This window comes from Spea bombifrons, chromosome 9, assembly GCF_027358695.1.
Source record: "Spea bombifrons isolate aSpeBom1 chromosome 9, aSpeBom1.2.pri, whole genome shotgun sequence".
Lineage (NCBI taxonomy): Eukaryota > Metazoa > Chordata > Amphibia > Anura > Pelobatidae > Spea > Spea bombifrons.
This window is the reverse complement of record NC_071095.1, coordinates 14,749,978-14,757,477: the sequence shown is the minus strand read 5'-3', so window position 1 is coordinate 14,757,477 and position 7,500 is coordinate 14,749,978. Positions and strand designations below refer to the sequence as shown.

General features: G+C 49.5%; 16 non-coding genes and 6 pseudogenes across 16 annotated transcripts in view; all 22 read left to right on the top strand.

The window, feature by feature from the left end:
- Positions 1 to 65, top strand: part of LOC128466858 (5S ribosomal RNA) — a 119-nt gene extending 54 nt beyond the window's left edge. Inside the window, exon 1 of the ribosomal RNA XR_008345634.1 lies at positions 1 to 65. This exon is cut by the window's left edge and continues 54 nt beyond it. This is a non-coding gene — a ribosomal RNA (5S ribosomal RNA).
- Positions 66 to 280: 215 nt separating this feature from the next.
- LOC128465646 (uncharacterized) lies at positions 281 to 399 on the top strand (annotated as a pseudogene).
- Positions 400 to 725: 326 nt separating this feature from the next.
- LOC128466108 (uncharacterized) lies at positions 726 to 834 on the top strand (annotated as a pseudogene).
- Positions 835 to 1,035: 201 nt separating this feature from the next.
- On the top strand, positions 1,036 to 1,154 carry LOC128465051 (5S ribosomal RNA). Its single transcript, XR_008344849.1, has one exon. It is a non-coding gene; the product is annotated as a 5S ribosomal RNA (ribosomal RNA).
- A 215-nt stretch (positions 1,155 to 1,369) lies between these two features.
- Positions 1,370 to 1,488, top strand: LOC128464864 (5S ribosomal RNA). Its single transcript, XR_008344673.1, has one exon. It is a non-coding gene; the product is annotated as a 5S ribosomal RNA (ribosomal RNA).
- A 186-nt stretch (positions 1,489 to 1,674) lies between these two features.
- Positions 1,675 to 1,793, top strand: LOC128465071 (5S ribosomal RNA). The gene has a single exon (XR_008344868.1). It is a non-coding gene; the product is annotated as a 5S ribosomal RNA (ribosomal RNA).
- Positions 1,794 to 2,011: 218 nt separating this feature from the next.
- Positions 2,012 to 2,130, top strand: LOC128464402 (5S ribosomal RNA). The gene has a single exon (XR_008344238.1). It is a non-coding gene; the product is annotated as a 5S ribosomal RNA (ribosomal RNA).
- Positions 2,131 to 2,362: 232 nt separating this feature from the next.
- LOC128464364 (5S ribosomal RNA) lies at positions 2,363 to 2,481 on the top strand. The gene has a single exon (XR_008344204.1). It is a non-coding gene; the product is annotated as a 5S ribosomal RNA (ribosomal RNA).
- Positions 2,482 to 2,685: 204 nt separating this feature from the next.
- Positions 2,686 to 2,804, top strand: LOC128465336 (5S ribosomal RNA). The gene has a single exon (XR_008345120.1). It is a non-coding gene; the product is annotated as a 5S ribosomal RNA (ribosomal RNA).
- Positions 2,805 to 3,094: 290 nt separating this feature from the next.
- On the top strand, positions 3,095 to 3,203 carry LOC128466590 (uncharacterized; annotated as a pseudogene).
- Positions 3,204 to 3,505: 302 nt separating this feature from the next.
- LOC128466213 (uncharacterized) lies at positions 3,506 to 3,614 on the top strand (annotated as a pseudogene).
- Positions 3,615 to 3,817: 203 nt separating this feature from the next.
- On the top strand, positions 3,818 to 3,936 carry LOC128462551 (5S ribosomal RNA). The gene has a single exon (XR_008342494.1). It is a non-coding gene; the product is annotated as a 5S ribosomal RNA (ribosomal RNA).
- A 227-nt stretch (positions 3,937 to 4,163) lies between these two features.
- On the top strand, positions 4,164 to 4,282 carry LOC128464813 (5S ribosomal RNA). Its single transcript, XR_008344626.1, has one exon. It is a non-coding gene; the product is annotated as a 5S ribosomal RNA (ribosomal RNA).
- Positions 4,283 to 4,521: 239 nt separating this feature from the next.
- On the top strand, positions 4,522 to 4,640 carry LOC128463710 (5S ribosomal RNA). The gene has a single exon (XR_008343590.1). It is a non-coding gene; the product is annotated as a 5S ribosomal RNA (ribosomal RNA).
- Positions 4,641 to 4,930: 290 nt separating this feature from the next.
- LOC128466211 (uncharacterized) lies at positions 4,931 to 5,039 on the top strand (annotated as a pseudogene).
- A 215-nt stretch (positions 5,040 to 5,254) lies between these two features.
- On the top strand, positions 5,255 to 5,373 carry LOC128462550 (5S ribosomal RNA). The gene has a single exon (XR_008342493.1). It is a non-coding gene; the product is annotated as a 5S ribosomal RNA (ribosomal RNA).
- Positions 5,374 to 5,591: 218 nt separating this feature from the next.
- Positions 5,592 to 5,710, top strand: LOC128464801 (5S ribosomal RNA). Its single transcript, XR_008344615.1, has one exon. It is a non-coding gene; the product is annotated as a 5S ribosomal RNA (ribosomal RNA).
- A 269-nt stretch (positions 5,711 to 5,979) lies between these two features.
- Positions 5,980 to 6,098, top strand: LOC128463709 (5S ribosomal RNA). The gene has a single exon (XR_008343589.1). It is a non-coding gene; the product is annotated as a 5S ribosomal RNA (ribosomal RNA).
- A 212-nt stretch (positions 6,099 to 6,310) lies between these two features.
- On the top strand, positions 6,311 to 6,429 carry LOC128464798 (5S ribosomal RNA). The gene has a single exon (XR_008344612.1). It is a non-coding gene; the product is annotated as a 5S ribosomal RNA (ribosomal RNA).
- Positions 6,430 to 6,701: 272 nt separating this feature from the next.
- On the top strand, positions 6,702 to 6,810 carry LOC128466448 (uncharacterized; annotated as a pseudogene).
- A 218-nt stretch (positions 6,811 to 7,028) lies between these two features.
- On the top strand, positions 7,029 to 7,147 carry LOC128465324 (5S ribosomal RNA). The gene has a single exon (XR_008345109.1). It is a non-coding gene; the product is annotated as a 5S ribosomal RNA (ribosomal RNA).
- Positions 7,148 to 7,359: 212 nt separating this feature from the next.
- On the top strand, positions 7,360 to 7,478 carry LOC128464936 (5S ribosomal RNA). The gene has a single exon (XR_008344742.1). It is a non-coding gene; the product is annotated as a 5S ribosomal RNA (ribosomal RNA).
- The last annotated feature ends 22 nt before the right edge of the window (positions 7,479 to 7,500 follow it).

Below are 7,500 nucleotides of genomic sequence, written 5' to 3'. Positions count from 1 at the left end.
AGCAGGGTTGGGCCTGGTTAGTACCTGGATGGGAGACCGCCTGGGAATACCAGGTGTTGTAGGCTTTTAATTTTTTCTCACAGTCCGGGGAGAGCTTTTTGCCATGTGTTTCTTGCTCATCATCAAAGCTTCAAACCCTTATTTGAACCTTCTCACCTTCTCTGTCCTGTCCCAGGGCTTATAATTCTTTTTGTCTGACGACAAGCAGCAGCAGCAGCAGCAGCAGCAGCAGCAGCAGCAGCAGCAACAGAATAAGAGAAGTAAAATAAAAAACTTTCACACCTGCGGCCATACCATCCTGAAAGCGCCCGATCTTGTCTGATCTTGGAAGCTAAGCATGGTTGGGCCTGGTTAGTACCTGGATGGGACACCGCCTGGGAATACCAGGTGTTGTAGGCTTTTAATTTTTTCTCACAGTCCGGGGAGAGCTTTTTGCCATGTGTTTCTTGCTCATCATCAAAGCTTTAAACCCTTATTTGAACCTTCTCACCTTCTCTGTCCTGTCCCAGGGCTTATAATTCTTTCTGTCTGACGACAAGCAGCAGCAGCAGCAGCAGCAGCAGCAGCAGCAGCAGCAGCAGCAGCAGCAGCAGCAGCAGCAGCAGCAGCAGCAGCAGCAGCAGCAGCAGCAGCAGCAGCAGCAGCAGCAGCAGCAGCAGCAGCAGCAGCAGCAGCAGCAGCAGCAGCAGCAGCAGAATAAGAGAAGTAAAATAAAGAACTTTCACACCTGCGGCCATACCACCCTGAAAGCGCCTGATCTCGGAAGCTAAGCAGGGTTGGGCCTGGTTAGTACCTGGATGGGAGACCGCCTGGGAATTCCAGGCGTTGTAGGCTTTTTCTTTTCTCACAGTCCGGGGAGAGCTTTTTGCCATGTGTTTCTTGCTCATCATCAAAGCTTTAAACCCTTATTTGAACCTTCTCACCTTCTCTGTCCTGTCCCAGGGCTTATAATTCTTTCTGTCTGACGACAAGCAGCAGCAGCAGCAGCAGCAGCAGCAGCAGCAGAATAAGAGAAGTAAAATAAAAAGCTTTCACACCTGTGGCCATACCACCCTGAAAGCGCCTGATCTTGTCCGATCTCAGAAGCTAAGCAGGGTTGAGCCTGGTTAGTACCTGGATGGGAGACCGCCTGGGAATACCAGGTGTTGTAGGCTTTTAATTTTTTCTCACAGTCCGGGGAGAGCTTTTTGCCATGTGTTTCTTGCTCATCATCAAAGCTTTAAACCCTTATTTGAACCTTCTCACCTTCTCTGTCCTGTCCCAGGGCTTATAATTCTTTCTGTCTGACGACAAGCAGCAGCAGCAGCAGCAGCAGCAGCAGCAGCAGCAACAGCAACAGAATAAGAGAAGTAAAATAAAAAACTTTCCCACCTGCGGCCATACCACCCTGAAAGCGCCCGATCTCGTCTTATCTCGGAAGCAAAGCAGGGTTGGGCCTGGATAGTACCTGGATGGGTGACCGCCTGGGAATACCAGGTGTTGTAGGCTTTTTCTTTTCTCACAGTCCGGGGAGAGCTTTTTGCCATGTGTTTCTTGCTCATCATCAAAGCTTTAAACCCTTATTTGAACCTTCTCACCTTCTCTGTCCTGTCCCAGGGCTTATAATTCTTTCTGTCTGACGACAAGCAGCAGCAGCAGCAACAGAATAAGAGAAGTAAAATAAAACACTTTCACACCTGCGGCCATACCACCCTGAAAGCGCCCTATCTCGTCTGATCTTGGAAGCTAAACAGGGTTGGGCCTGGTTAGTACCTGGAAGGGAGACCGCCTGGGAATACCAGGTGTTGTAGGCTTTTAATTTTTTCTCACAGTCCGGGGAGAGCTTTTTGCCATGTGTTTCTTGCTCATCATCAAAGCTTTAAACCCTTATTTGAACCTTCTCACCTTCTCTGTCCTGTCCCAGGGCTTATAATTCTTTCTGTCTGACGACAAGCAGCAGCAGCAGCAGCAGCAGCAGCAGCAGCAGCAGCAGCAGCAACAGAATAAGAGAAGTAAAATAAAACACTTTCACACCTGCGGCCATACCACCCTGAAAGCGCCCTATCTCGTCTGATCTTGGAAGCTAAACAGGGTTGGGCCTGGTTAGTACCTGGATGGGAGACCGCCTGGGAATACCAGGTGTTGTAGGCTTTTAATTTTTTCTCACAGTCCGGGGAGAGCTTTTTGCCATGTGTTTCTTGCTCATCATCAAAGATTAAACCCTTATTTGAACCTTCTCACCTTCTCTGTCCTGTCCCAGGGCTTATAATTCTTTCTGTCTGACGACAAGCAGCAGCAGCAGCAACAGCAGCAGCAGCAGCAGCAGCAGCAGCAGCAACAGCAACAGCAACAGAATAAGAGAAGTAAAATAAAAAACTTTCACACCTGTGGCCATACCACCCTGAAAGCGCCCGATCTTGTCGGATCTCGGAAGCTAAGCAGGGTTGGGCCTGGTTAGTACCTGGATGGGAGACCGCCTGGGAATACCAGGTGTTGTAGGCTTTTTCTTTTCTCACAGTCCGGGGAGAGCTTTTTGCCATGTGTTTCTTGCTCATCATCAAAGCTTTAAACCCTTATTTGAACCTTCTCACCTTCTCTGTCCTGTCCCAGGGCTTATAATTCTTTCTGTCTGACGACAAGCAGCAGCAGCAGCAGCAGCAGCAGCAGCAGCAGCAGAATAAGAGAAGTAAAATAAAAAACTTTCACACCTGCGGCCATACCACCCTGAAAGCGCCCAATCTCGTCTGATCTCGGAAGCTAAGCAGGGTTGGGCCTGGTTAGTACCTGGATCGGAGACCGCCTGGGAATACCAGGTGTTGTAGGCTTTTAATTTTTTCTCACAGTCCGGGGAGAGCTTTTTGCCATGTGTTTCTTGCTCATCATCAAAGCTTTAAACCCTTATTTGAACCTTCTCACCTTCTCTGTCCTGTCCCAGGGCTTATAATTCTTTTTGTCTGACGACAAGCAGCAGCAGCAGCAGCAGCAGCAGCAGCAGCAGCAGCAGCAGCAGCAGCAGCAGCAGCAGCAGCAGCAGCAGCAGCAGCAGCAGCAGCAGCAGCAGCAGCAGCAGCAGCAGCAGCAGCAGCATAAGAGAAGTAAAATAAAAAACTTTCACACCTGCGGCCATACCACCCTGAAAGCGCCTGATCTTGGAAGCTTAGCAGGGTTGGGCCTGGTTAGTACCTGGATGGGAGACCGCCTGGGAATACCAGGTGTTGTAGACTTTTAATTTTTTCTCACAGTCCGGGGAGAGCTTTTTGCCATGTGTTTCTTGCTCATCATCAAAGCTTTAAACCCTTATTTGAACCTTCTCACCTTCTCTGTCCTGTCCCAGGGCTTATAATTCTTTCTGTCTGACGACAAGCAGCAGCAGCAGCAGCAGCAGCAGCAGCAGCAGCAGCAGCAGCAGCAGCAGCAGCAGCAGCAGCAGCAGCAGCAGCAGCAGCAGCAGCAGCAGCAGCAGCAGCAGCAGCAGCAGCAGCAGCAGCAGCAACAGAATAAGAGAAGTAAAATAAAGAACTTTCACACCTGCAGCCATACCACCCTGAAAGCGCCTGATCTCGGAAGCTAAGCAGGGTTGGGCCTGGTTAGTACCTGGATGGGAGACTGCCTGGGAATACCAGGTGTTGTAGGCTTTTAATTTTTTCTCACAGTCCGGGGAGAGCTTTTTGCCATGTGTTTCTTGCTCATCATCAAAGCTTTAAACCCTTATTTGAACCTTCTCACCTTCTCTGTCCTGTCCCAGGGCTTATAATTCTTTTTGTCTGACGACAAGCAGCAGCAGCAGCAGCAGCAGCAGCAGCAGCAGAATAAGAGAAGTAAAATAAAAAACTTTCACACCTACGGCCATACCACCCTGAAAGCGCCCGATCTCGTCTGATCTTGGAAGCTAAGCAGGGTTGGGCCTGGTTAGTACCTGGATGGGAGACCGCCTGGGAATACCAGGTGTTGTAGGCTTTTAATTTTTTCTCACAGTCCGGGGAGAGCTTTTTGCCATGTGTTTCTTGCTCATCATCAAAGCTTTAAACCCTTATTTGAACCTTCTCACCTTCTCTGTCCTGTCCCAGGGCTTATAATTCTTTCTGTCTGACGACAAGCAGCAGCAGCAGCAGCAGCAGCAGCAGCAGCAGCAGCAGCAGCAGCAGCAGCAACAGAATAAGAGAAGTAAAATAAAGAACTTTCACACCTGCGGCCATACCACCCTGAAAGCGCCCGATCTCGTCTGATCTCGGAAGCTAAGCAGGGTTGGGCCTGGTTAGTACCTGGATGGGAGACCGCCTGGGAATACCAGGTGTTGTAGGCTTTTAATTTTTTCTCACAGTCCGGGGAGAGCTTTTTGCCATGTGTTTCTTGCTCATCATCAAAGCTTTAAACCCTTATTTGAACCTTCTCACCTTCTCTGTCCTGTCCCAGGGCTTATAATTCTTTTTGTCTGACGACAAGCAGCAGCAGCAGCAGCAGCAGCAGCAGCAGCAGCAGCAGCAGCAGCAGCAGCAGCAGCAGCAGCAACAGAATAAGAGAAGTAAAATAAAAAACTTTCACACCTGCGGCCATACCACCCTGAAAGCGCCCGATCTCGTCTGATCTTGGAAGCTAAGCAGGGTTGGGCCTGGTTAGTACCTGAATGGGAGACCGCCTGGGAATACCAGGTGTTGTAGGCTTTTAATTTTTTCTCACAGTCCGGGGAGAGCTTTTTGCCATGTGTTTCTTGCTCATCATCAAAGCTTTAAACCCTTATTTGAACCTTCTCACCTTCTCTGTCCTGTCCCAGGGCTTATAATTCTTTCTGTCTGACGACAAGCAGCAGCAGCAGCAGCAGCAGCAGCAGCAGCAGCAGCAGCAGCAGCAGCAGCAGCAGCAGCAGCAGCAGCAGCAGCAGCAGCAGCAGCAGCAGCAGCAGCAGCAGCAGCAGCAGCAACAGAATAAGAGAAGTAAAATAAAGAACTTTCACACCTGCAGCCATACCACCCTGAAAGCGCCTGATCTCGGAAGCTAAGCAGGGTTGGGCCTGGTTAGTACCTGGATGGGAGACTGCCTGGGAATACCAGGTGTTGTAGGCTTTTAATTTTTTCTCACAGTCCGGGGAGAGCTTTTTGCCATGTGTTTCTTGCTCATCATCAAAGCTTTAAACCCTTATTTGAACCTTCTCACCTTCTCTGTCCTGTCCCAGGGCTTATAATTCTTTTTGTCTGACGACAAGCAGCAGCAGCAGCAGCAGCAGCAGCAGCAGCAGCAGCAGCAGCAGAATAAGAGAAGTAAAATAAAAAACTTTCACACCTACGGCCATACCACCCTGAAAGCGCCCGATCTCGTCTGATCTTGGAAGCTAAGCAGGGTTGGGCCTGGTTAGTACCTGGATGGGAGACCGCCTGGGAATACCAGGTGTTGTAGGCTTTTAATTTTTTCTCACAGTCCGGGGAGAGCTTTTTGCCATGTGTTTCTTGCTCATCATCAAAGCTTTAAACCCTTATTTGAACCTTCTCACCTTCTCTGTCCTGTCCCAGGGCTTATAATTCTTTCTGTCTGACGACAAGCAGCAGCAGCAGCAGCAGCAGCAGCAGCAGCAGCAGCAGCAGCAACAGAATAAGAGAAGTAAAATAAAGAACTTTCACACCTGCGGCCATACCACCCTGAAAGCGCCCGATCTCGTCTGATCTCGGAAGCTAAGCAGGGTTGGGCCTGGTTAGTACCTGGATGGGAGACCGCCTGGGAATACCAGGTGTTGTAGGCTTTTAATTTTTTCTCACAGTCCGGGGAGAGCTTTTTGCCATGTGTTTCTTGCTCATCATCAAAGCTTTAAACCCTTATTTGAACCTTCTCACCTTCTCTGTCCTGTCCCAGGGCTTATAATTCTTTTTGTCTGACGACAAGCAGCAGCAGCAGCAGCAGCAGCAGCAGCAGCAGCAGCAGCAGCAGCAGCAGCAGCAGCAGCAGCAGCAGCAGCAGCAGCAGCAGCAGCAGCAGCAACAGAATAAGAGAAGTAAAATAAAAAACTTTCACACCTGCGGCCATACCACCCTGAAAGCGCCCGATCTCGTCTGATCTTGGAAGCTAAGCAGGGTTGGGCCTGGTTAGTACCTGAATGGGAGACCGCCTGGGAATACCAGGTGTTGTAGGCTTTTAATTTTTTCTCACAGTCCGGGGAGAGCTTTTTGCCATGTGTTTCTTGCTCATCATCAAAGCTTTAAACCCTTATTTGAACCTTCTCACCTTCTCTGTCCTGTCCCAGGGCTTATAATTCTTTCTGTCTGACGACAAGCAGCAGCAGCAGCAGCAGCAGCAGCAGCAGCAGCAGCAACAGAATAAGAGAAGTAAAATAAAAAACTTTCACACATGCGGCTATACCACCCTGAAAGCGCCCGATCTCGTCTGATCTTGGAAGCTAAGCAGGGTTGGGCCTGGTTAGTACCTGGGTGGGAGACCGCCTGGGAATACCAGGTGTTGTAGGCTTTTAATTTTTTCTCACAGTCCGGGGAGAGCTTTTTGCCATGTGTTTCTTGCTCATCATCAAAGCTTTAAACCCTTATTTGAACCTTCTCACCTTCTCTGTCCTGTCCCAGGGCTTATAATTCTTTCTGTCTGACGACAAGCAGCAGCAGCAGCAGCAGCAGCAGCAGCAGCAGCAGCAGCAGCAGCAGCAGCAGCAGCAGCAGCAGCAGCAGCAGCAGCAGCAGCAGCAGCAGCAGCAACAGAATAAGAGAAGTAAAATAAAGAACTTTCACACCTGCGGCCATACCACCCTGAAAGCGCCTGATCTTGGAAGCTAAGCAGGGTTGGGCCTGGTTAGTACCTGGATGGGAGACTGCCTGGGAATACCAGGTGTTGTAGGCTTTTAATTTTTTCTCACAGTCCGGGGAGAGCTTTTTGCCATGTGTTTCTTGCTCATCATCAAAGCTTTAAACCCTTATTTGAACCTTCTCACCTTCTCTGTCCTGTCCCAGGGCTTATAATTCTTTCTGTCTGACGACAAGCAGCAGCAGCAGCAGCAGCAGCAGCAGCAGCAGCAGCAGCAGCAACAGAATAAGAGAAGTAAAATAAAGAACTTTCACACCTGCGGCCATACCTCCAAGAAAGCGCCCGATCTCGTCTGTTCTCGGAAGCTAAGCAGGGTTGGGCCTGGTTAGTACCTGGATGGGAGACCGCCTGGGAATACCAGGTGTTGTAGGCTTTTAATTTTTTCTCACAGTCCGGGGAGAGCTTTTTGCCATGTGTTTCTTGCTCATCATCAAAGCTTTAAACCCTTATTTGAACCTTCTCACCTTCTCTGTCCTGTCCCAGGGCTTATAATTCTTTTTGTCTGACGACAAGCAGCAGCAGCAGCAGCAGCAGCAGCAGCAGCAGCAGCAACAGAATAAGAGAAGTAAAATAAAAAACTTTCACACCTGCGGCCATGCCACCCTGAAAGCGCCCGATCTTGTCTGATCTTGGAAGCTAAGCAGGGTTGGGCCTGGTTAGTACCTGGATGGGAGACCGCCTGGGAATACCAGGTGTTGTAGGCTTTTAATTTTTTCTCACAGTCCG